The sequence below is a fragment of the Ceratotherium simum genome, chromosome 9 (genome assembly GCF_057802395.1).
Source record: "Ceratotherium simum simum isolate JZ-2026a chromosome 9, ASM5780239v1, whole genome shotgun sequence".
Classification (NCBI taxonomy): Eukaryota; Metazoa; Chordata; class Mammalia; order Perissodactyla; family Rhinocerotidae; genus Ceratotherium; species Ceratotherium simum.
In genome coordinates, this window is record NC_141908.1 from 12,864,333 (window position 1) to 12,888,003 (window position 23,671).

The window sequence follows — 23,671 nt, forward strand, 5'->3', positions numbered from 1 at the left end:
GTGAGTAGTAGAAAAGAGAGACAGTGAGTATCACTTGGGTCTTTGAGAGCAGGTGTAGTATCAGGTGATATGGTTCACCCCACAACCCTTCCTCCTGATGTTTCCCCATGAAACAGGACCAGCCTGAATCCTGGAGGAGCTATTCCCAATTGAGAATAGTTACCAGATGAAGCAAGTAGATCCAAACATAGTGATGTAGTGGAAGCTATACTACCCAGACAACCCCACCCCCCTTATGACTGACAAACTCATTTCTCAGCTCTTGAGACTGTCAGCTGTTGATGGCTCTAAGCTGTTTCCTTCTCCTGGCATTGTCTTCATCCTTTTGGAGGTGACTCAACCAAGATCATGCCCCTTGAAGGGGGATGCCTGCTTTTAATATTATTCGATGCTGGTGCACAAAGGTCTAGCTTTCTTACCTCAACTGGGGACAAATCTGAAGGGCTGTACAGCTCCAGAGCTCCTTTTAGAATCAGCTGAGGCCTCTCTCAAAACTGCATCATGGTTCAACTCCTCCCTCTGCCCAACCCATCCCTCATTCCCTTACAGGTGTTGCTCCTGAACATATGCCCCCTGAACCTCCTACATACAAATATTTACCTCAGAATCTGTTTCTAGGGACCTGAGCTAAGACAGAGTGGTAGAGCTATTTTGAGAACAAGTAGAAGTTTCCTTCAGTTCTTACCATATATGCGGGTGGTGGTTCCTCATTGTCTCACACAGGGTTGGCCCTCTCTTAAGGGAAGGTTTTCCTTGGAGGAATGGAGAGGAGGTTCTAAGGGAGAAGATACCTCAGTAGATATGACTGATTTAATTCCTTAGCAAATGGGTACTGTTTTGATGATTGTTATGTTTCCTTTGTGGCATCTAATCAAGAGAGGGTGTAAGAATTAACGTTTATTTTAACAAATCCAATGGCTTCCTGCTTTGAGTTAATTAATATTAATTCTAACTCATAGTTTATATAAAAATAGTGAGAAAACATGATAAAATGAAAAGAACTTGACTTTGGAATCAGAAAAGCCAGGATTTAAATTCCAAATGGTCATTTACAAGATGTGTGTTGGGCAAATTATCTTTTCTGAGCTTTAGGTGTTTTTTTTTTTTTTTTTTTTGTGAGGAAGATCAGCCCTGAGCTAACATCCATGACAATCCTCCTCTTTTTGCTGGGGAAGACCGGCTCTGAGCTAACATCTATTGCCAGTCCTCCTCCTTTTTTTTTTCTCCCAAAGCCCCAGCAGATAGTTGTATGTCGTAGTTGCACATCCTTTCCAGTTGCTGTATGTGGGATGCAGCCTCAGCATGGCTGGAGAAGCGGTGCGTCAGTGAGCGCCTGGGATCCGAACCTGGGCCGCCAGTAGCGGAGCGCGTGCACTTAACCTCTAAGCCACGGGGCCAGCCCCCAGAGCTTTAGTTTTGTTACTCTCTAAGAAGGAAATAATACTTACTTCATGTTTTTTTGTGAGAATTGAAGAAGATAATGTCTATAAATTCACTAGGTCTGTAGCCTTTAAGCCTGACACATGGACTCATCCTTTCGCTTACAAACATTTATTCAGCACAAATCTTTATTAAGCAACAAACATTTATTATGTGCCATGTCTTGTGCAAGGTGCTTGAGGCAGACAGATGGACAAGCACCGTACCTATTTTGAAGGAGCTCACACTTTGGGGCAAGAGACATAAACGTACACATAAAGAAGAAGGAGCTGTGCTAAAGATTGCCTTAGTCTGTTTGGGCTGCTATAACAAAACATCATAGACTTGGTGGCTTATAAACAACAGAAATTTAGTTATTACAGTTCTGGAGGCTGGGAGGTCCAAGATCAAGGTGCTAGCAGATTTGGTGTCTAGTAAAAGACCACTTCCTGGTTCATAGACAACTGTCTTCTCGCTATCTCATCACATGGAGGAAGGATGAAGGGAGCTCTCTGAGGTCTCTTTTGTAAGGGCACTAATCCCATACATGAGGGCTCCACCCTCATGACCCACCACTTCTCAAAAGCTCCACCTCCAAATACCAACTCATTGGGGATTAGGTTTCAATATATGAAATTTTGGGAGGACGCAAACATTCCGTCTATAACAATTTGTTCAACTTGATGGATGACAATGCTCTAGATCTTTCACTGACTTTTTGAAGTAGGCAGGGCTGGATTAAGGATGTGGTATTTAGATGGGTGTCCAGGGAGCCATTCTATGAGGTATTAAAACATCCCTGGGTGAGAAGGAGAAGATTGTATTTCCTGGAACTCCACCTGGGGAGAGTGGGTTACACATGCTTGGGACCAGAGCCGAGCTGCTGGAGTCGATGATGGAGAGAATGAACATTGCTATCCCAATCTTTCTTCTTTGTGCTTCTGCTTTGTCGTGATGGTCTCCAGCCTCTCTTCTATCCATATCTCAGGCAAACATTTAAAAAATACGGTTGAAAGAGCACCTATTTATGAACCTGCCATGGATTCCACGTGTTTTAATCCATTGCATCATCATTTTCAGAAAGAAACCAAGGCTTAGAAAGAGTCAAGCTTACACTGGTTTGTAGGTGGCAGAACCATGCCAGGGACTCATCCTCTGAGACTCCTGCTCATCTCATCATGCCCTTTCTCAACATGTAAGTACACGACTCTAAAACACCAGCAAAAAAATGAGGCATAGGACAGTGACATAAGCTCTTAGCATGGCTTTTATTTAAACAACCTTCGTAGTGGTCATTTTGTTGTCATGGTTGCCCCAATCAATGAGATGGATATAGGGTCTTGAGGCTGCAGCTGTTTGTCTGATCATTTAACCTTCGGAAGCAGATTTTATTAAAGTGTTCCTGTTGCTGAAAATGAATTACAAAGCTTTCCCTTTTCTGTAGGAAATGAGTGCCCAGATGAGATTACATGGCTTCCTATGATATCTAAATAAGATTAGTTTGCTGAAGATCACATTAAAATCCCATTAAAAAGACGGTTCCGCTCCAGCCCCCCCTTCTCCTCAGGCAAGTTCTGAGCGAGTTGATGAAAATTGCTCAGGGATGACACACAGGCATTGAGCACCCCGTGGAGACAGGGCGGTGGGGGTGGAACTCTTCCCCCAACTCTGTTCAGCACAGGAATAGGATCTGTGTACACGGCCCATTACTTACAGATGACAGCTCTGACTCTAAGGAGGGAAGACTTTAGGGAGGAAACGGTAATAAGATGAAAGGATCAAGGGATGGAGGCAGTGAGGTCATCCCCAGAGAGGATCCAGGAAATCATTAATTCTTTTTTGTGTGTGTGACAAGGATAATAATATTAACGCTTAAGTATTTATAGCCTTCCCTTAAGCCTGCTTCTGAGGAAGAGGAGGGATATTTTGCTCTTAGGAGGCTACTAAGCCTGGATTTTTGTGGTGATGACCTACATATCACTGTAACTTTGGTGCTGAGCAGAGTCAAATTGATTTTCATTAAGAAGCAATGGGGCATCTCCGACAAGGCCCAAACAGGGCCAGCAGGGTGGCTGGAGTTTTGAGAGAGCAAACGAGAAACCTGGGGAGAGAAAAAGAAGGGGAATTGAGAGGGGCTATTGTGATAGCTGGGCCTTTGGGGAAGTCAGGCGAATGATGAAATCTGCAATGTAATTACCCTTTTCATCTCTTTAAGGGGCTTCTTTGAAGATCTTAAGTGCTTTTCAATGATTTTTTTGGCTATAGAACTGATGTTTTTTTGAAGGGCCGTGATGTAGCCATGAAATGGCCAAACTTTATTTGTTCAATAATTTAAATATCATATTTCTTTGAGTGCTAGGTATTTATTAGAAATACAGAAAAGATGGATATAGACTCTGCTGCTAAGGGGTTCATAGTCAAGTTCTGGGGAAATGTAAACAAATAAACACAATTTAGTGCAACAGGTCCTTCAGTAGAAGCAAGCACAGGGAGCAAAGAGGATATTAGGAAGGGGTATCTTTATGTGACAGTCAGAGAATTCTTCACAGAGGCGTCCTGGGCCACGACAACTCTTAGGGGTTCGTCTACTTGAGGCTTATTAGATCTTAAGCCTGGGTGTTTCCAGTTGGCTGCCAGAGCCCATTTTGCTGTCCTGGTTCCTCCTCACATCCTGAGGGGCTTGATGCTCAAACTGTATATGACTTTCTCTGCTGAAGGGAGATGGTGACTTTTATCAAAAAATAAAAGTAAAAAGAGACAACCTTTAACATTTGCTGTCCCTAATGACCTTTGTTTTGAGGACCTTCATGAGGACAGCACTGATGGAGCTTTGTCTCAGGTCTTATTGGGGCACAGATCTCACTTCTCAGCAGACCTCTTTATTAATATTACATAGCTTTTCTTTGCTGTTATTACTAGGATGGAAAATAAAATCAGATTCAATCATTGAGAATTTTGCCTATTTACTTCTTTTTATTTTGAAATGAATATAATCTACATTGTTAAATGTTTTATTGAAACACTTCAGGTCATTAATTTTTTATAACCATATAAGCACCATTTAATGAAATATACAATAAAATAACGTTAGACAAGATGAGTTAATCAAAAGACTGCATCTTTAAAACTATGCGTAATTCTTACAAAAAACAAAACAAATAAAAAACAAACCCCAAGCTGCACAAAAGTAAAATAAAATCTATTAGTAAAATCACCAATTTGCTGGGGGCCGGCCCGTGGCATAGCGGTTAAGTGCATGCGCTCCGCTGCTGGCGGCCCAGAGTTCAGATCCCGGGCTCGCACCAATGCGCTGCTTGCCAGGCCATGCTGTGGAGGTGTCCCATGTAAAGTGGAGGAAGATGGGCACAGATGTTAGCCCAGGGCCCGTCTTCCTCAGCAAAAAGAGGAGGATTGGCATGGATGTTAGCTCAGGGCTGATCTTCCTCACAAAAAAAACCCACCAATTTGCTAGTAGTACTTTTTTATTTTTCAGGGCAGTGGTATCAGTTGGGATGGGGATGAATTTTCTCCTTTATATTTTACAAGTTTCCAAATTTGCTACAAATGAACATGTCTTACCACTCTGGTAATCAGAAAAAAGATAATAAATCTTATATAAGTGTGGTATAGAGGTCAATTGGACAACTCAACGTGTTTGCTCTTGTAAGGATTCTAGCAGAAGTCACCAAAAATATTTGGTACTGTTAATTTTTTCACAAACCACATTTAAAGATGAAATTAGGCCTTAAATCTTTGATATTCATGTTCAATTAAGTAGTAGTTAATGAAATTTTGCAAATAGACTCACACCATGATTTCTCTGATGGTGGCAGTAGTGAATATGATGAAAATGGTGATGATGATGATGACTTCAAAAGACTGCTGACCCCAGTAGAGTTAAATGAGGTCAGCTAAAAACTCTGTTTTATAGGTAAGGAAATAAAAATTTAGAGGTTTATTCAAAGATATTCATCTTCCCCAAGGTCATTCTCTACAGATGGAAATGAACCAGAACCCAAGTCTTCAGATTTCTAGTTAATTTCTCTCTTCACTACCCCCTGCTATTATTGTATATTATTGTTAATGTTTCTTTGCCTGCCAGAAACTGCATTGATTAGTTTTCAGTGTGTTTGTTCCAGCCTTTTTAGACTTTAATGTTTTTGCATGCTCATGCATGAACTAAGGTTGTTAGTCCTAGGAAATTAATTCCTCTTTCTTTCTTTTCACTTAGAGGTAGCACTTAGTAACAGTATTTTCTTTTTTAGCTTTGATTTTGACCACTTTCAATGAAGACTAGGTTTTTGTGTTTATTTTTAAAAACAAAAAGCTTATTTGAATCAGTTTAGTAGAAAAAATGTTATCCCAAACCGTAACTCGTTTCATTGAAACTGCCATTTGAACTTTCCATTTTCAACTAATTGTTCTATTGTATAGATACTATTTATGTGCAGAACTCTGATCCTGTTTGTACTAACGGGTTGGGTGTGACACTTGTGTGACCTGGGAAGTGAATGTCATCTATTCCAAGTCACAAAGGAGCTCTGAACGGGAAGGATAAACATAATCAAATTTATTCAGAGACCTTAAGATCCCTAGATTTTGTTTTTGGAGCAACTGAGAAGAGGGCTAACATAATATTAATCAATTTTCTGTGTTGTAATTCAATTGTATAAGTCCTATGGTTTGAGTGACAAAGTGTAAGCAGTTGAGATGGCAATCTTCACCTTGCTTTATCCTTATTAATGATTTTGACTTTGGGGAGGCTGTATGTCAGATATCTTTTGTTTTTGCTAGCACTTTTCAATTGTCACTAGATTAATTTGTTTCATCCTCAATTTTCTTTACTGTGTTTACTTTAAGGCAGACTAACTTTGGTCAGACATACTATCCTTCCTGTGTTAAAATGGACAAATAGTGATTCATTTTCTGCTGTTTGTTTTATTTATGAAAATGAGGTTGACCCAAATGTAAACGAATTGTGTGCCTTTGACTTTCTGGGATGCTTTAAACTTCAGCTTCAGGAAAAAAACACACAAAAAGCAGCCAGATTAAATAAGGTCAAATGATTGAAAAATACATACTTTAAATAATGAAAATGCAGTAGTTGTATTTTCTTTGGAATTGAAAAATAACTTAGTTGACTTCTCTCCCAGTGGGATGACAGACACATTTCTTAACACATCCATAGGTGTCACTGTTGAGATACACTACTGAGGGAGCTCCCTGCAGATTTGCATCTGAGAAAGGGCTTCCAGGATGGATTTTATATAGTGCTTTTGACTAACTCTTGTAATAATTTTTTTCTGATATGAGCGTAGTACTTAAGTCTGATTTCCTGGCACAATTAAAGCAACTAATTGAACTAATTGAATGTTCTATTCTTTTGGGGCAAAGAAATCACTCTGGACAAGGACATAGGTGCAGAGTGGAGCAAAATATAGGATTTATTCCTTAAATTTTGCCTCAATAGTCCTAGATGAGTAGTTTGGAGAAATTAATATTTTCTTGCTTCCTTTTTCCCCTTCCCACTGTCAACAAGCACCAACCAGGACCTCTGATCACCCGCGTGAGACCTGCGTGCAGGAGTTCACTTCTAGATGGCATGTTTTCTTCATCAGGACACTAATGAGGGATCAAAACAGTGTTTAACTGATATTCCTGATTTTATGAAAGGAGTTCCCAAGTTAGAACGAGGATAAATTTCAATGTATTGGGATTCTAAGACTCTGACTTTATAAGAGTTCTCCTCTCATGTTTTTTCATTCATAAAGTGATTTGAGAATTTGGGGAAATCTCGTCACGTGGCTAAACCTCAGGACATTGTTGAGGGGTGATCTATGTTTTGCGCATATAGGTGTGCTTCTAATTTCCCTATGTTTTCAAGCTCTCCCTCCCAAGCAATATTCAAACTAAGTTATTAAGCAGTTATTACTCTTCTATTACGTACATTTCATTTTTCTAGAGTTTAATGATACACAGAAACATCGGGGAAAACTCTTGCCTTCAAGAATCTCAGCATTTAATAGCAATGAGAGATGAGTGAGTGAACCGTAAGAAAGAAAGCTAAGTGCTTAGTTTGTGTGGCATGTAAAGAAGAGAGCTGCCAAATTTGTTTGGGGATCTGGGAGTGTTTCAGAGAGAAATTTGTCAAGTCAAGTTGAATAAAGTTTACTGTGAGCGAAAGGTGGTGGGGAGAGATAGGACCATTTGAGGTGGATGGAGCATTATTTACGAGGGCCGCAGACAAAAAACACCAAGTGTATTAGGGCACAGTGAGTAGTCAGGTGTGGCTGAAGTACAAGGATGAGAGTGAGGTGGGGGAAGATAGTGCTTCCACGATGCCCCTTCTATGGGATGCTCTGAGCATCTCACTGTGTCTCACCAAAATAAACTGACATCAGAGGTTAGTACCACAGACATGTTTTTTCTTTTCTTTTTCCCAACAAACTTAGCTGCTCGTGTTCAGCTCCTTCAAAACAGAGTAAGGCAGCTTTCTGAAAGGACAGTTTCTGTTAGAGTTGTCACCTATCATTGGGTTTGTTTTAGATAGTGGTTTTGTCAACTACTTATTGTTCTTGGCAGATGAGGAGGTCAGATGGAAGGATCGTGTTGCTGGGTTTCCTCTGATTGATGTGGTTAACTAAACTATTTGCTACAAATGGGTATTAGGTGTTTTGCTTTGCACTGAACATTAGCCAGCCTTTTGTGGCTTATATAAAAATAGCCAATGTGTACATAGCCCTTACTGTGTGCCAGGTACTGTGCTAAATACTGTACATACATTAACACATTTACTCTTTCTAACCACCCTGTGAAATAGGTAACATTATCAACCCAATTTTACACATAAAGAAATGAGGCCCAGAGAGTAAGAAGACTTTCCCAAAGTCATGCACGTAACATGTGAAAGAACTGGGATTTGAACCTGGGTATTTTGGTTAAGATTACACATTATATAGTAATTGGATATTGCATATTAGCTTAATTGCACTGTATAATAAGGTGAGTCAATTTTAGTCATTTTTATTGTATGGGAATGAAGGACAAATGTAAAACTTTAATTTGAACGGATTTCTAGAAGAGCAACCAAAGGAGATTCCTGGCCAGAGAAAGTGGGGATGGGGGACAGCTCCTCTGATCAATTCAGAAAGGCTCCCCGGATGATGAGAGATTTCTTTCTGCTTGGAGGATGACTAACACAACAAGCTCCGGAAAGAAAGAAAGCACTTTCTGTTGTCTTCTTAGAAATTAGTTTCTAAGTAGCTGCTAGGAGTAATCCCAACTGGATGTGTCAGACTCAAGAGATTTGACAACATGTACACGGCAAACTATAAATATTACTATTTTATTTCATGTTTATGGAGCAACAACAACATCCTTGGGACTGTACAGATTCAAAAAGGCATCGTTCTTGCCCTAAGGGTTTACAGTGCAAACAGTCAGATTTGAAATATTTTACCAGATCCAAATGTTGAGTCTTGCACATCACTTGCCCCTCTCTGCTTCTCTCCATTTTAAATTAGCACATACTCCCAAGGCAATTGACAGTCCAATATCAGCCACATGGAATTTACGCAATGCTTTTGTCAGGGGAAAAGTAGAATGTGCCTAAAATATTTTTTTCTCTTCAGCAGTTATAAATCAGAAATGATATTCACCAATTTTTATGTATGTGGCAATCAGCTGTTCCATTAGCTTTTCCTTCTAAGCTGAAATGTCAAATCAAGATTTGAAGGAAAGAGAAAGAAATGCTAGGAAAATCCATTTACCTGTAAATTCACCACTTGAAGTACTGGATATATACATGCATAGTAGGTGATTTATAACTTGCTGGCATTTCCTGAGAGTCTGTTACAGATAGGCACATGTTTCAGTGTGGAGGAAGGAGCTCAAGATTGGTGAGGCTCCAGGTGTCCAGATGGGGAGCAGGAACCAGGCTCATCCCTTTGCACATTTTATGTTATTTAATCTTCCCAGCAAATCTGCAGGGTAGGTACAGTTTTATAGTCAAGGAATCTGAGGCTCCAAAGGAGTTTCCATGACTGGCTCAAGGTCACACAGCTAGGAAAGATGGGAAAGGGGTTAGAAATCTTGTGTGTCTCCAAAACCATGCACTGTCTATTGTGAACAGCACATGCCATTCAGAGTCCAATATTGTACTACTCATACAACATTCCACTGGTTACTCTCATTAGTTGACTTATTACACTACCTTCTTTTATAGACTCAAGATATCAAGATTATTCTTTTAGTTTTTCCCTAATAGTTTTGTTAAACACTTGACAACTGCAGCATTATCACTAAGATTTTCATTTAAATCCACTGTTGTGATTTTAATCTTTATTTCTACCCTCTTTCAAGAGCAGGTGAGAAGATGGTGATATAGGTTGTTCCCAGCTTCAGTCCCTCTCACAAGAAGACCAACTAGCAACTATCTATAGACAAGACACTATTGTAAAAATCCCAGAATCTGAGAGCAAGTCTAAAGCAATTCCCTGGACCACAGAGACTGAGAAGGACTGCATTAGAAGGGTAAGAGGAGCAGTTTAACTTTGACTGCATCACTTCTCCCCCAGGCTGGCACTGTGCCACATCAAGAGGGCCCCCCTGGACCTATGGTTTCTCCAGTGGGAAAAGAGAGCCCAGGGTGGACAGCCAGTTCCTGCAGCACTGTGGAACACTTCCTAGGAGGCCCACTTGGGTCTTGCCTCATGGGGATCACTGGGGAAGTCTATGGGGCTCGACTCCTAGGGATCAGATAGAGATGGAGAAAGGAGGCAGAGCTTATAGCAACCAGTGCTCAGATCTTGACAGAGTGCATTCTTGTTTTCAGCAGTAACTGGGAAGAGATCCCAGCCAGAGGCTCTGCCCATCTACAAAGCTGAGCCAGTGGCCACATCTATCCAGAAAACTTGGTTTGATAGTTATGCCAAGGACCATAGCAGCTGTGGAGCCCATATTACAGCCCTGTCCAGGAAGGGAAGCAAATTCACAGGCCTGCCTAACAGCTGAGCATAGCCACCAGTCCCACCTGACCAGAAAGACTGGTTAGAGAACCTAGACAGCCATGGAGTCCATCCTACAGCCCTATTTGGGCAGGGAGGCAAATCTGCAGCCCTGTTCAACTGTTGAGCATAGCTTGTGGCCCCTCATAGCCAAGGAGCCTAGATAGTGACCCTGGGAAGCTTTGGAGCCCAGCCTATGCCCCTGTCTGATTGCTGAACAGAGCCTGTGACCTCAGCCAGACAGTAAGCCCAGCCAGTGACCCTGCCCAAATGCAAAGTATAGCTTATAGCTTCACCTGACCGGGGATTCTGGACAGTGACCTCTCCTGACCACAGAGCACAGTCTTCAGCCCCATCCAATTGTAAGATACAGCTGGAAACCCTGTATAGCCAGAGAGCCCAGCCAGAGACCTCACTCAACAGTAGAGCACAGACAGAGCCTACCTGATCACAAAGCCTAGCCTGTGATCCTACCTTATCTCAGAGCACAGCCTGAGGGCCTGCCCAACCATGAAACTGCCTGCAGGCCTGCCTGAACATAGAGTCCAGCAAGTGGTACCATCTTGTTGGGAAGCACTGCCTGAGACTTCACCTGACAAGGAGTGATTGTGGACCCCAGCCCATAGCTCTGCCCAATTGTGGAGTCCAATGGGTGGCACTGCCCTGGCAAGGAACATAGCCTGTGATCTTATCTGACCAGAGGTGTTTGCAGAGCTCAGCGAGTGGCCCCACCTAACAGAGTACAGCCAGCAGGCCCACCCAACCATGGAGCCCAGCCAGCAGCACCTCGCCCACCTCAGAGCACAGGCAGTGGCCTTGACCACATAGAGATCCTGAGAGGAAACCCTGCCTCTTCATGGATGCTACCAGATGACCTGCCCAGTACTCCAAGCTGAGGTGATTGATGAAAGTCTTTTCCTGCTGATGTGAACCTGTAAAATCTTGAAAAGGAGACTGATTACTCATATACATAGATACCAATGCAATAAATCAAGGTTCACAAAGAATCAGGTAAACATGACACCACCAAAGAAAATTCATAAAGCTCCAATAACTGACCCTAAAGAAATGAAGATCTATGAACTGTCTGATATTTATTCAGAATAATCCTCCAAACAAATTTCAGTGAACTAAAAGAACACATAGATAACTATATGAAACTAGGATAACAATGCATGAACAAATTGAGAATTTAACAAAGAAATAGAAATCATCATCAAAAAAAAAAACAAACAAAAAAACACAACAAAACCCAAAACTAAACAGAAATCCAGGAGCCGAAGAATACAATGACTGAACTGAAGAATTCAGTAGAGAGCCTCAACAATGCACTCACCCAAGCAGAAAAAAGAACCAGTGAACTTGATGACAGGTCATTTGAAATTATCCAGTCAGAGGAGCAAAAAAAAAGAGTGAAAAAGAGTGAAGAAAGCCTACAGAACTACTTACGGGATATTATCAACAGAAACAATGTATGCATTATTGGAATCTCAGAAGGAGAAAGAAAGATAATGGAACAGAAAATCTATTTAAAACAATAATGGCTGAAAACTTCCCAAACTTGGGGAGAGAAATGGACATCTACATTCATGGGGCCAAAGGACCCCAAGTACTATGAATCTGAAAATGGCTACACTGAGACACATTATAATTAAATTGTCAAAGACAAAGAGAATTTTGAAAGCACCAAGAAAAAGGCCACTCATCACATAAAAGGGAGCGCCATAAGACTATAAGTGAATTTCTCAGTAGAAACTTTGCAGGCCAGGAGAGTGGGAGGATATATTCAAAATATTGAAAGAAAAAAAACTGTCAACCAAGAATACAATAGCTGGCAAAGCTGTCCTTCAGAAATGAAAAAGAGATAACACCAATACAAACAAAAGCTGAGGGAGTTCATTACCACTAGACAAGCCTTACAAAAAATACTAAAGGGCATACCTCAATTCTGGTTATTGGATACACAATATAAAAAAGATGTAAATTTTAACATTAATAATCTAAAATGTGAAGGGCAGGGAGAAGTAAAATTATAAAGTTTCTGTATGCTATCAAAGTTAAGTTCCTGTCACCTTAAAATATGATGTTATGATTATAAGATATTTTATGTAAGCCGCCTGGTAACCACAAAGGAAAACCTGTAGTTGATACACAAAAGATTATGATAGGGGCTGGCATCATAGTGGAGCAGTTAAGTGCACGCACTCCACTGTGGTGGCCCAGGGTTCAGCTCCTGGGTGCTCACCTAAACACTGCTTGTCAAGCCATGCTGTGGTGGCGTCCCATATAAAACTGGAGGAAGATGGGCACGGATGTTAGCCCAGGGCCAGTCTTCCTCAGCAAACAAAAAGAGGAGGATTGGCATGGATATTAGCTCAGGGCTGATCTTCCTCACAAAAAAAAAAAGATTATGATAGAGGAGTCAGAGCATACTGCCACAAAAAGTCACCACTCACAAAGGAAGACAGTAAGAGAGGAAGCAAGGAACAAAGGATCTACAAAATAGTAAGAAAACAATTAACAAAATGGCAATAGTAAGTCCTTACCTATCAATAATTACTTTAAATGTAAGTGGATTAAAGTCTCTAATCAAAAGATATAGAATGGCTGGATGGATTCAAAAAACAAGATCCAACAATATGCAGCCTACAAGAAACTTGCTTTAGCTTTAAGGATACATGTAGGCTGAGAGTGAAGAGATGAAAAAATAATATTTCATGCAAATGATAACCAAAAGAAGGCAAGAGTAGCTACACTTATACCAGAAAAAAAAGATTTTAAGCTAAAAATGGTCAATGGTCAAAAGAGACAAAGATGGTCATTATATAATGATAAAGGGGTCAATTTATGAAGACAGTATAACAATTATAAATATTTAGGCACCCAACATCAGATGCCCTAAATATTTAAAACAAGCACTTACATAACTAAAAGGAGAAATACACAGCAATACAATAATAGTTGGGGACTTGAATGCCTCACTCTCAACAATGGATAGATCATCCAGAGAGTAAATCAATAAGGAAACAGTGAATTTAAACAACACTATAGGCCAAATAGAACTATCAGACATTCTAACCACCAGGTGCAGAATAGATATTCTTCTCAAGTGCACACAGAACACTCTCCAGGATGGATCGTATGTTAGGCCACAAAACAAGTCTTAACAAATTGAAGCATATTGAAGTTATATAAAGAATCTTTACCACAATAGTATGAAACTAGAAATCAATCACAGGAGGAAAGCTGGAAAATTCACAAATACATGGAAATTAAACAACACACTCTTAAAAAACCAATAGATCAAAGAAGAATTCAAATGGGAAATTAAAAAATATCTTCAGACAAATGAAAATGGAAACACAACATAAAAAAACTGATGGCATACACCAAAAGCATATTTAAGAGGAAAGTTTATAGCTATAAACGCATACATTAAGAAAAAAGAAAGATCTCAAATAACCTAGCATTACACCTCAAGGAACTAGAAAAAGAAGAAGAAACTAAGCCCAAAGTTAGTAGAAAGAAGGAAATAATAAAGATTAGAGCAGAAATAAATGAGAGACTAGAAAAACAATAGTAAAGATCAACAAAACTAGAAGTTGGTTCTTTGAAAGATAAACAAAATTGACAAAACTTGAGCTAGACTAACAAAGGAAAAATGAGAGAAGTCTCAAATAAATAAAATAATGAGTGAAAGAGGATACATTACAGAAATACCACAGAAATACAAAGGATCATAAGAGACTACTATGAACAACTATACACCAAAAATTGGATAACATAGAAGAAATGGGTAAATTCCTAGAAATATACAACCTATCAAAACTAAATCATGAAGAAATAGAAAATCTGAACAGATCAATAAGGAGTAAGGAGATTTAATTAGTAATCAAAAACCTCCCACAAAGAAAATCCCAGAACCAGATGGTTTCTCTGGTGAATTCTACCAAACATTTAAAGAATTAATGCCAATCCTTTTCAAATTCTTCCAAAAAATTAAAGAGGAGGGAACACTCTCAAACTCATTTTATGAAGCTAGCATTACCCTGATACCAAAGCCAGATGAGGACACTACAAGAAAAGAATACTACAGGCCAATATGACTGATGATAGATGCAAAAATTCTCAACAAAATACTAGCAAACTGAATTTAATAATACATTAAAAGGATCATGCACCATGATCAAATGAGATGATTCAACATATGCAAATCAATAAATTTGATACATTACATTAATAGGATGAAAGATAAAACAATATGATCACCTCAATAGATGCAAAAAAATGCACTTGACAAAACTGAACATCCTTTTCTGATACAAACTATTACAAATTAGGTATAGAAAGAATGTACCCCAACCTAATAAGGGCCATATATGACAACACCACAGTTAACATCATTTAAATGGTGAAACACTAAAAGCTTTTTCTCTAAAATCAGAATCAAGACAAGGGTGCCTACTCCCTTCCTATTTGACATAGTACTGGATGCTCTAGCTAGAGCAATTAGGCAAGAAAAAGAAATAAAAAGCATCCAAATTGGAAAGGCAGAAGTAAAATTGCCTCTGTGTGTCAATGATGTGATATTATATACAGAAAATCCTAAAGACTCCACCAAAAAACATTAGAACTAATAAATGAATTCAGTAAGGTTGCAAGATACAAAATCAGTATACGAAAGGCAGTTGCATTTCTATATTCTAACAAGAAACTATCCAAAAAAGAAATAAAACAATCCTATTTACAAAAAGATTAAAAACAACAAAATACTTGGAAATAACATAGAAGGTGAAAGATTGCACTGAAAACTATAAAACATTGATGAAAGAAATTGAAGACGTAATAAATGGAAACATATTTCATGTTCATGGATCTGAATAATTAATATTGTAAAAATATCTATACTATCCAAAGCTGTCTATAGATTCAGTGCAGTATCTACCAAGATTTCAATGGTATTTTTTACAGGAATAGAAAAAATCCTAAAATTTATATGGAACTACAAAAGACTCTGAATAGCCAAAGCAATCCTGAGAAAGAACAAAGTAGAAGACATCACACTCTCTGACTTTAAACTATATTACAATGCTATAGGAATCAAAACAGTATGGTACTGGCATAAAAATAGACACATAGACCAATGGAACAGAATCAAGAGCACAGAAATAAACCCATGCGTAATGTTTGCAAGGGAACCGAGAATACTCAATGGGGAAAGGATAGTCTCTTCAATAAATGGTGGTAGGAAAACTGTATATTCACATGCAAAAGAATGAAACTGGAGCTCTATTTTACACAACTCACAAAAACTAACTCAAAATGGATTAAAGACATAAATATAAGACCAGAAAACATGAACCCCTAGAAGAACAGATAGAGAAAAGCCTCCTTGACATAGGTCTTGGCAAAAATTTTTTGGATATGATACCAAAAGCACAAGCAACAAAAGCAAAAATAAAGAAGTGGGACTGTATCAAATTAAAAAAGGCTCTCCACAGCAAAAGAAATGATCAAGAAAATGAAAAGGTAACTTATGGAGTGGGAGAAAATATTTGATCATATATCTGATAATGAATTAATATTCAAAATATACAAGGAACACATATAACTCGATACAAAAAAAGTTTGATTAAAAAATTGGCAAAGGACCTGGATAGATGTTTTTCCAAAGAAGAGATACAAATGGCCAATAGGTACATGAAAATACTCTCAACATCACTAATCATCAGGGGAATACAAATCAAAACCACAATGAGATATCACCTCACACCTGTTAGAATGGCTAGTATCAAAAAGACAAGAGATATCTCTTTTGCCCTCCCCCCTCCCCACTTCCCCTCTGGTAACCACCAATCCAATCTCTGTCTCTATGTGTTTGTTTATTGTTGTTATTATCTACTACTTAATGAAGGAAATCATATGGTATTTGACCTTATCCCTCTGACATTTCTTTTTTTTTTCTTTTAATTAATTAATTAATTTATTTTTTCCCCCAAAGCCCCAGTAGATCGTTGTGTGTCATAGCTGCACAGCCTTCTAGTTGCTGTATGTGGGACACGGTCTCAGCATGGCCGAAGAAGCGGTGCGTTGGTGTGAGCCCGGGATCCGAACCCGGGCTGCCAGCAGCGGAGCGCACGCACTTAACCGCTAAGCCATGGGGCCGGCCCCTTCTGACTTATTTCACTTTGCGTAATACCCTCAATGTCCATCCATGTTGTCACAAATGCCTGGATTTCATCGTTTCTTGTGGCTGAGTAGTATTCCATTGTGTATATATACCACATCTTCTTTATCCATTCATCCCTTGATGGGCACTTAGGTTGCTTCCAAGTCTTGGCTATCGTGAATAAGGCTGCAATGAACACAGGGGTGCATGTACCTTTGCAAATTGGTGTTTTCAAGTTCTTTGGATAAATACCCAGCAGTGGAATAGCTGGATCATATGGTAGTTCTATCCTTGATTTTTTGAGGAATCTCCATACTGTTTTCCATAGTGGCTGCACCAGTTTGCACTCCCACCAGCAGTGTATGAGAGTTCCCTTCTCTCCACATCCTCTCCAACACATGTTGTTTCCTGTCTTGTTAATTATAGCCATTCTGACGGGCGTCATGTGATATCTCATTGTAGTTTTGATTTGCATTTCCCTGATAGTTAATGATTTTGAACATCTTTTCATGTGTCTGTTGGCCATCTGTATATCTTCTTTGTAGAAATGTCTGTTCAGGTCTTTTGCCCATTTTTTAATTGGACTGGTAGTTTTTTTGTTGTTGAGATGTGTGAGTTCTTTATATATTGAAGGTGATGGGTTGTAATTAGTATTTGGGTGGTGAACATGATGTAATCTATGCAGAAATAGAAGTATAATGACGTACACCTGAAATTTATACAATGTTATAAACCAACGTTACTGCAATAAACAAAAAATTAAAAAAATAAAAATAAAAAAATAAAATTAAAAAAAAAAAGACAAGAGATAACAAGTGTTGGCACGGATGTGGAGGAAAGGAAGTCTTGTACACTCTTGGTGGAAATGTAAATTGGTACAGCCACTGTGGAAAACAGTATGGAGGTTCTTCAAAAAATGAAAAATAGAACTGCCGTATAATCTAACAAGCCCACTTTTGAGTATATATTTGAAGGAAATGAAATCACTATTTCAAAGATATATCTGAACCCATCTTCATTGCAGCATTATTTACAACAGCCAAGACATGGATATAACCTAAGAGTCCATCGATGGATTAAAAAATGTGGTATAAAGGGGCTGGCCCCATGGCATAGCGGTTGAGTTTGGGGCCCTCCACTTCGGTGGCCTGGGTTCACAGGTTTGGACCTTGGGTGTAGACCTACACCACTCATCAGCCGTGCTGTGGTGGCGACCCACATACAAAATAGAGGAAGATTGACACAGGTGTTAGCTCAGGGCGAATCATCCTTAAGCAAAAAATGAGGAAGATTGGCAATGGATGTTAGCTTGGGGTGAATCTTCCTCAGCAAAAAAAAAAAAAGAAGAAAGAAAAAAGTGGTATATGTATACAGTGAAATGTTATTTAGCATAAAAAGAAGGAAATTCTGCCCTTTGCAACAACGTGGATGGATCTTGAGGGCATTATGCTAAGTAAAATAAGTCAGACAGAGAAAGACAAATACTGCATGATCTCGCTTATATGTGGAATCTAAAAAACTGAACTCATAGAAACACAGAGCAAATTGGTGGTTGTCAGGCGTTGGAGGGGTGAGGGAATTAGGTGAAGGTGGTCAGAGTACAAACTTGCAATTATAAGATAAATAAGTTCTGGGGATGTAGTGTACAGCCTGGTGACTATAGTTAACGATACTCTATTGTATACTTGAAAGTTGCTAAGAGAGTAGATGTTAAATATTCTCACCACAACAAAAATAGGTAACTGTGAAACGAAGGATGTATTAACTAACCTTATTGTGGTAGTCATTACACAATGTATATGTATATGAAATCATCACGTTGTATGTCTTAAACATACACAATGTTATATGTCAATTATATGTCAATAAAGCTGGAACAAGAAAAAAGGAGCAGATGAGAACTTGTCCTTTGCCCTGGACATCGCCCCATGCTGTGTGCAAGGGTTGAAGGTGACATGCTTTCTAACTCCTGAGAAGTTAAGGGCTGCTTACATCAGGCGAAGGCTGGTGGAGAATTTACAGCTTGATAATTAAAACAGTAGCAATGATTGGTGGGCAACTATCTGAGTTTAAGAATGGCTCAAGAACTTTTTTAGTAGGACAGTGTTTGGAAAGTGACCAGGTGACTTCCCTATCTAGCCAGTCTCCTCTGTGCCAAGCAAAAGTCTCTCAGATGCCATGTGGAGATTGCATAGCATAGACCTCTGAGCCCCGGTATTTGTGATATTTCAGTTTGACTATCCTAGGGTTAAAATGGTTCTTTTCTGATGATAACATAGCGGTTAACCCTTGTTTCTTAGGCTGGACACCAATAATTGGGCCTAAGTAATTTGAAATTATCTGCCTGTGCATTTATGGACAATTACAAGCTATTGTTCAATATTCAGTCTACAAACAAATGTGAAAAGAACCCCCTCTTAGGGTTCTTTCACAATGGAAACACTGAACTTAATATTAGACTTGAGAAAGAATTGGTTCAGTTTCAGAAGTTCCAAAAACTTGTAATATAAGTGACTCACTGATTTATTCAATAGATCCGTTGTGGGCAGGGCACACTGCAGTCTGAAGTCTGGGTTTCTTTGGCCCCATTGTGAAGAAATACCAGCTGGATCCAATGGATTCTATTCTTTTATTTACATACTTCTTCCACTCAAATGGTTCATAGGGGATTTTAAAATCTCTGTAAATGGGCATTCAGGGCACAATTCCAAACCTCTCATTACATTAGTGCTTGGCAGATGACCAAAGATTTCAAGAAAAATTCAGGATCTTAAAAAAAGCCCGACAAAACAACAACCACCATGAATCTGTAAGGGACAATCCAATAGAGTGCAGAAAAAAATAATAAATATTTTCTAGTGGGTTGAGACGTGGTGACATAATTTCATGGGGGATGGGGAGAGATTTTGCTGTTAACTAGCTATGTGATTAGGAAATCTCCTAATGTCTGGGGACTTCCGTTTCCTTATCAGAAGAGATAATCTCCTGTCACGAAAGGCCCCTGACCTTACATTTGCTGCCCGCTGTACCTGTCTCCTGTCTTCTGCCTCGCATACAGATGAACCTGGCCTCTCTTCTTGTTCTCCAGATCCCATCCATTCTCCTCCACCCAAGGGCATGGCTCCAGCGATCATCCCCTCTCTCTTCCATTGAATTCTTTTCTTCTTCTGGATCATTCTCATGAGCCTAAAACCTGCTAAATATCTCCCATCTTAAATAACACTCTCTTATTTTCAATGTCTTCCAGCTGCCACTCAATTTTGCTGTATAGCACAACTTCTCGAAATGTAGTTAATACTTCGTCAGCTCCTCCTTTTTCATGAAATAACTCACAGCAAGCTTTTGTCCCTGATACTGCAGTGAACTGCTCTTGTCAAGGTCACTGATACTCAAACTTTCTCAAATTCTATGTTCTATTTTCTTTCCTCGCCTTCTTTAACCAGTTTTGCAGAAGCACTTGAAATAGTTATTCACAACTTGTTTCTCAAAGCATTTTCTTTTTGTGGTTTCTAGGACACCCTGTTTCCTAGATCCCTGCCTATCCCATTAGTCCCCCTCCTTGCTCCCCTGTGCTGGACCCTCATCCCCTTCTTGACCTTTAAAGGTGAGAGATTCCTAGGGCTTAGTATACCATCTTCTTTTCTGATTCCCTGGGTGAATGCATCCTGTTCCAGGTGTTAAAGACCATATACTGAAGAGTCTCCCAAACCGTGGAGTCATTACTGACTTATCCCTTTCTAATTTACCCCCACATCCAAATCCATCAGTAAATCCTGATGGCTTCTACTCATTGACATAGGTCTAGAACTTGCCCACTTCTTATTCCCATTACCTTGACCACTTGACTCACTTCACCTTCATCCCTCACCTGGACTGCTACAAAGACCTCCTAACTGGTCTATCTATTTCCACTCTTCATCTTCCTATGGTCTGTTCTCCTCATGGCTGCCCAAGTGATCTTATAAAAGGTAAATCTGATCATGTGACTTTTTTTGCCTAAAACCCTCTGGTAACTTCTACTAGTAATGCTTAGAAAGAAATCCAACGCCTTACTATGTTGTGTCAAGCTCTATATCAACTGCCCTCTGGCTGCATCCCTGATTTCATCTCCTGTGTTGCTTAAACCTGCCAAGTATTTTGCAGTGGATGTTTGCTTCCTCTGGAGCACACTTCCCACATACATATGTGTGGCTCACTCTCTAATTTCATTCAGGTCTGTGCTCCAGTGTCACCTAATCGGAAAGGCCTTCTGTGGTCCCTTTATGTGATACCACCCCTATTCCTATCTATGTATCCTGCTTTATTTTTCTTCCTACACATCCTATATTTGTTTATTTTCTATCTCCCTCAGTAAGATATAAGCTCCTTGAGATCAGGAACTTTGTCTCCCTTATTCATCCCTATTTTCTCAGCACTGAGAACTTTGCCTGGCACACAGGAGATGCTCAATAAATCTTGACTGAATGAATTAATGATAGAACTAATGAATGAGAGGATTAATGAGCATTTGACTTCAATAGACCTGGCCAGTAGAGAAAGAGGTAACATTTATTGTATCCTTTTGGATCATAATTTCTGGAACTGGGTAACTAGGTAGATATAGGGTGACTCAGAGTCAGCCTTTCAGATTAGTCCTGATTCACAGATAGTAATTATAAAAGCTAACAATTATCTAGTGCTTAATATTTGCTGAATGTTCAAACATTTATATATATTGATTAATTTTCACAACAACTCTATGAAGATAGTTCTGTTATTACTTCCATTTTACAGATGAAGAAACTGAAGCATAGAGAGGTTATGTGATTGCTCAAGGTCACTCAGCTTCTAGGGTAGAAATTTGAACCCATGTCACCTGACTTCAGAGGCCATGATCTTAACCACTGTGCTGTGTTGCATTCTTGGACTAAAATAAAGTGGCCTACACAAGGAAGAATCTTCATGGGTTCTGGAAGTACTGACATAGGGGCTTAGTGGTGGCTTCAAACCTCTTTTTCTAGCCCACTATGGAATCTTAACCAGATCCTTTTTTATAGAATCAAGGCCATCTTGGCTGAAGCAGTTGTGGGGACTGAGCCTTCCCTTTGAACCTCCTGATGGTCCTTGACACATCTTTTTGGAATAAAAAGACCGTGGAAGGTCGAGGTGCCATGAAGGTTTAGAGTCAGATGGACATAATGATGGACCTACCTCTCTCAGGCTCTGTGACCTGGGATCTTCCTTCTGAATATCAGTTTCCTTTTCTATAAAATAGGCTTAACTACTATGCCCAGCTGTCATGAGGTGGTGTTTATTTATGAAATTCACAGTACCTGCTGCATAGTAGGTACTCAAATAATCATAGATTTATTATTGTTTACAATAACAATCCTTGACAAAATTCTCAATATGCATGAAAAATTGTTAAGGTGTTCTTTTCTTTTTGCTTTGTGCCTGCTCCTCTGATAGGGCCCTGTTACTCTTAGTTTTCCTTCTGGTGGTCTGGGGTTCCCCACTCTACCTGATCCAGGTGGGCCCTTCCTGGATGGGAATTCCTGCTACTGATCTTCTTGTGCCTTTTGCTTTCCCAGCCACAATCCCTTCACTGCCTGGCCTTGCCCTTGCTAAGTAGATTCAACAATTTAAGGGGTAGTACAGTCACATATATACATGCAATGGATGTGGAATGTGCTCCTCAGCTCCCCCTTCAGGAGTAAGGATTTATTCCTCAAACTGTTGGGGGGATTGCTACCGAATAGCACTCAGCCATCTTCGGGAAATGCCTTGGCTGAAGGGAGCCACCTGGCCCAAGGTCATGCCCCATTTCCTGGGCATTTACTGACTGGTCAACGTCGACACATAAAGCCTTAACTCCCATGTCTCAATGAGGGACAACTTTGAAGAGCCATTTCAGCTTCCAAGCTCCCATGGGATCATCTGAGGCCCTTTTTCACCTGCATCCTAGCCCAACTTCTCTCTCTGGCCTATTCTGCTTCCTTCATTGTCTTCCACCAGAGTGGAACCTGAGAGCACTGCCTAGTGAACTAACTGAATGCAAACCTCCATTTCAGTATCTACTTCCCAGGGAATCCAACATGCATTTTAATCAGGACCTTCAATGTCTTAACCAAAAGATAGAATTTCAGGAGCTTATTACATGTTAATTGGAGAGAGAGTTTTTCCCAGGGACCCATAGGCCTGTCCAATGGTACCACATACAGCAACTCTGCTGTGCTCGACTCTGTGTAATGTTTCCTGCTCAGCTAGTTTGTAATGTTGACCCTGGGTTCTTGTCTCTAAGACTCCCACCCAACACATTTTAACCCACTTCTTGTTTTTCATCAACGGGCATTTGCTAAGGCATAACACATCAAGCTCTAAGTGTGTGTGTGTGTGTGTGTGTGTGTATGTGTGTGTGTGTGTGTGTCTGTCTGTCTGTCTAAGTAAGGCTTGAGTAAGATTCATTCTTACCCTACTCCCAAGTGTCCTCTATGTGGCCTCTGAAGTCACATCAGATGCTTATATCTGCCAGACAACATTTCTCAGTCCTCCGGGCCACTGCTCTTGTCATTCTATCCACCTGGAATGCTGCCTCCAGCTGTTGGCTATTGAAGGCTTCTTACACACATTTCAAGTTCATACCTCCTTCCTGAAATTTTCCATGAGAAGCTCAACCTAAATGTCCCCTGAACTTTGTAACTGTTATCCTATCATCGTATGGCTTTCCCTTTATGATATGTTGTATCATAATCATTTGCACATATGTCTTACTTTCCCAACTAAAATATCTATTTAGCACCTGGCACAGAGGGGGATAAATATTTATTATATAATGAATATATGGCCTTGAACAGTGGAATTATCACAGAACTTGCTTTCACTTATTGGGCGTATGTTAGATCAGACCCCATAATTCATCTCAAATTGTCACAATAAGGATGGTATCATTTTATCTTCTTTACAAGATGGGAAAACTGAGGCTGAGAAGCTAAGTGATTTTCTAAAATCATTCAAGTGGCAAGTGGTGAGAGGCTGAGTGGACTTAATCTCAGGTCTGTGTGACTCCCAAGTCTACCACAGGCCCCTTAGTCTAACCAGG

General features: G+C 39.7%; 1 long non-coding RNA gene across 3 annotated transcripts in view; it reads left to right on the forward strand.

The window, feature by feature from the left end:
- LOC147916235 (uncharacterized) overlaps positions 1-23,671 on the forward strand; it is a 111,797-nt gene that overhangs the window by 13,774 nt on the left and 74,352 nt on the right. For 2 of the 3 annotated variants that reach the window (XR_015553157.1, XR_015553156.1), the window contains exon 2: positions 9,781-9,951. This is a non-coding gene — a long non-coding RNA (uncharacterized LOC147916235). The remainder of the gene's footprint in view (positions 1-9,780; positions 9,952-23,671) is intronic. The other variant, XR_015553158.1, reaches the window with a different exon arrangement.